The 4,146-nt window shown below is 36.6% G+C and overlaps 1 pseudogene; it reads right to left on the reverse strand.

Annotated features, from left to right (window-relative positions):
• Positions 1 to 229: 229 nt before the first annotated feature.
• On the reverse strand, positions 230 to 1,202 carry LOC122097863 (annotated as a pseudogene).
• Between the last annotated feature and the right edge of the window lie 2,944 nt (positions 1,203 to 4,146).

Here is a 4,146-nt window from a genome sequence, read left to right on the forward strand (position 1 = left end):
TTCTCTTTGGTTAATTTGACCCCTTCCTTTTCTTTCATTTTTCTTTTTTTATATAAGGAAATATTTATTTAAGGTTTAACACTAAATTATACAAATAAAAGTTTTTATACACAAATCCACATTGAGTCTTAACACATATCAAAGGACAAAGTAAAAACAAAGAAAACTAACTGGTGGCTATATACTGGACATAATTGTGTCTTATATACTAGAAAGTACTTACAAAATAATCAGATCCACAGAAAACCAATCTTCAATGTAAGATGGGTTTTTCTTTAGCATCTGCTGCTTTCTCTAATGTTCTCCTTTAGTATGGCTTGTAATTATTTTGATGATTGCCACCACCTCAAGATGCCTTGCCATAAGTGCTCTGTTGACCACTGTAGTCCACATATCCCTGCCCATATCCATAGTTCCCATAGTTATATCATAGTATAATCATATCTGCCATAGACACTATAGTTTTGATCAACACCATAGGCACTATTGTAATTTCCATATCCTTGCTCATGATAGTTATTCAATCCTTGGTTCTAGTTTTGGCCCTAATCTCGGCCATGTTCCCTACTATGACCTTGTCCTCCAGCTACAGCACCTATTCCTCTTTTTGGTGTTGCGTTGCTGCTTATACACTTCTTTGGGTTGTCCAACTTTGATCTCACATTCCGGGAACCAATTTAATGGTATCTGCTTCCTAACAATTTCTTCACTGGCTCCTCATCTGTATATGTGATAAAGTAAAACCGTCTTCTCTCATTTGTTTTTGTATTTATGGCAAGTTTAATATTTTTAATCTCTCCAAAGACCTAAAATATTATTTAATTTTTTTCTTCAGAAATATTTGGGCTCAAGGCACCTTTTTAAGGGGTTCTTTGCCTTTTAAAGCTTTGACCCTTTTTAGGATCTATCAATTTGCCATCCAGTTTGTGTTCTTTCGTTTCCAAAACTTTAGGAACACTAGCAGCGACTTTGAAAAGCACAAATGCAAATCCTCTTGATCTTCCAGTGACTCACTATGTTTTAACTGTGCAGTCTACAACTTCAACAAATCGAGACAAATACGCTTTCAGATCTTTCTTGATTATATCTTAGCTCAAGTCTCCAGTAAACATTTTACCATCATCCTGCTGATTCTGGCCCTCCTTGATTTTGGATCCCTCTGGGAATTCCTCTGCGTTGCTGTACATGTTCATGTCCTCCATGGTGGTGGACTGGTCAGGCGAAAGATGGTGGCGCGTAGTACAGGTGGTGGCAGAGCATTGTATGGTGGCAGAAGTGCGCTTCTGAATTTTTTCTGTTTCTGTTTCTGTTTTTGTTTGTTTGTTTGTGTTTGGATTATTAGTTTCTTAAGTTTGCTTTTATGTTTCAACAAATCTTGTAATTTTTTTTCTTTTGTGCCTACACAGGAATTCTGAATCAAGACCTCACACTTTTTTTTTTACTTTTCTGGGGGAAGCTGGTGTTCTGCACCTCCATTTCTGGCATTTTGCTGGTTAATTTGATATAAAAGTATTGTTTTTAATGAACTATGTCATTTTTTTTTGTTTCTTTTATATGTTCTTCCCCTATGGTATATTCCCTGTTATCATTGTATTTGATTTTGGTACCTTGCATCTTGTATATACATTTATCTAATTTGGGAAGGGGAGGGGGAATAACAAAATGCTGAAACAAGGACAACAAGGATACTCACAAGACATGTTGGAAAAGAACTTCACAACTTCTGTAGGGGGTAGTGGGGGAAGGGGGAAGGAAAGAGAAAGTTGGAGTAAAACAAAAGAGGGGGTAACAGTGCTCGACAAGAAATGTACTCATTACCTTACTCATGTAACTGTAACCCCTTTGTCTAGCATTCTTACAATAAAATAAAATTAACAACAACAACAACAAGTATTCTGGATTTGTCTGCATGGACTGGTTTTGAACTGGATTCCTCAGATCTCAGCCTACTGAGTAGTTAGGATTACAGCCATGAATCACAGATGCCCAGCTTCACACTTCTGATTTGTTGAAAGATATATATGTGATATATAAGAACTGGGGTAAATAGACCTGTTATGTGAGGTTTCATTTAATCTAGCACCAAGTTTTAGACATAGTTTGTGTCCCCTGAGGTTCATGTGCTAGAAGCTTTGTCCCCTGTGTGGCAATTTTGAATCCCTACTGGAAGAGGTTCTGCCCTTGCAAGAGATTCACCTGATAGTTCTCATGAGAGGAAGTTGTCATACCAAAATGAACGGTGTAACTCCCTTGCTCCCTGTGCTGCTGGGGACTGAATACTCCTTTATTCTTGGTTCCCACCATTATATTTTGATGTAGTAGAAGGCCCTCAGCAGAGTCTAAATCGGTGAAACCACTTGATCCTGGAGATGCTCAGTCTCCAAATTGTTATTTAAATAAAACTCTTTTTTATACAGCACACAGCTTTCTTTGTTTATTATGGCAACAGAAAACAAATACATTTGTATGGGTATTGATGTGTATTTAACCCCTGTTGTAGTTAAACTGCTAGAAACTTTACATTCCACTACTGTCTTTGTTTATGTATCTCCATTTTGACTTTGTTGTTTTCTAATACTTATCTTTAGAGAGAGTCAGTGTTCTGCTCATCTTTCACCTATGACCAATGATTATTGTACTGAAGTTCTGATGACATATCCAGGCAGGGAAATAGATAAATCTGATGGTCCAATAAAATAAGTTGATTCTGGTTCATTCAAATTTTTCATGTGGCAAAGATGGGAGTAAAGACTTCCATGTCTTCTTTATTTGTCAGAACTCAAATGAGACCTACCCTAGCATATTTTTTTTTCTGTTGGTCGTGGGGCTTGTCATATTTTTAATTCAGGTTTTTCATACTATATATGAGGTTAAGTACCTTTCCTTATTTATTTATTCATGTATTTATTTTGCTTTAAGTTTTAATGTTTATTTCCTCAAGACAGCCTAGGCTGAAGTCAATTTAGATAAATTTAACAAGCTAGTTTTCTGCTGTTTCTAGCTTCAAACTTTAACCATATTTCTCATGACAAGGAATGCTGCAAAAAATACTCTAGTTCAACAAAGAGGTATGATTGCAAAGTAAGTTTTGTTCATTTTATAGTGTTTCAGAATTACCAGTTGATTTTTACATGTAAGTGTTGTATGAATAGCAGTTTGCTATAAGAAACATGCCAAGTTAACCACCATTAGCATCTGTATCGTTTGTGTTTAAAAATCAACTGGTGAAAGTGGCGCTGTGGCTCAGGTGGTAGAGCACTTACCTTGAGCTGAAGAGCTCAGGGTTAGTGCCAGGCCTAGAGTTCAAGCCCCATGGCCAACAAAACAAAACAAACAATAAAACTGAATATAAAAATCAACTGGTAGTTCTGAAACACCTTTCCTTTTTTTTTTTTTTTTTTTGGTTCACTAAATTTATTTTGAAAATCATAAAATATTTCTTACAAAAGAGCATTACATTCTGCACACTGCTCTGAACAAATGCCAGGGACATGTGAAATATTGTTACTTACCTCCCTGCCCCCCCCCCCCAAATGTTTACAGTGACCACAAGCAAGGTGTTCACAATCATTACATAGGGGGAAATTTTTTTATAACCACCAACAGTGAACAAAAAATAAAATCCACCTGCTGCTGTTTCAAAACTTCAATGTTAGCTTTTGTACACCCCCACAACCCGGTTTATAAAGACCTACATCTGGTGAACAGCAAAGATTTCACTGCACCTCAAATGCAGAACACCTACAAAACAGAGGAATGCTGGCTTTTTAAGCTGAAGCAGATTTTTTAAAAAAAGATGCAGGACTCCTTCAGTTCTTCACTATCTTAGAAAAACTTTCCAGAATACTGCTTCACACTGTTCTGCAGTAAATATTTGTGCATTCTGTATCTGGTCCTGTGTTTCTGTAATGGTAGTGATCTAATCTTCAGATCCTTCTAAAGGCTCATCAATTTTGACCAAGGCTTCTGACTCATGACAGATTTATTTAATCCTTTGACCACCTTTGCCTATAATAGATGGAGCAAAATCTTTGGGAATGTTTACTTGTGTAGTAATAATAGGGCCACCAAGATCACTATATGAGCCACGACTCCCTGCATAGGAATAATCATATCCAGAGCCACCCTGTGGTTTGTAAGCCATCT

Source organism: Dipodomys spectabilis, unplaced genomic scaffold, assembly GCF_019054845.1.
Source record: "Dipodomys spectabilis isolate Male_0828 unplaced genomic scaffold, ASM1905484v1 ptg000436l, whole genome shotgun sequence".
Taxonomy (NCBI): Eukaryota; Metazoa; Chordata; class Mammalia; order Rodentia; family Heteromyidae; genus Dipodomys; species Dipodomys spectabilis.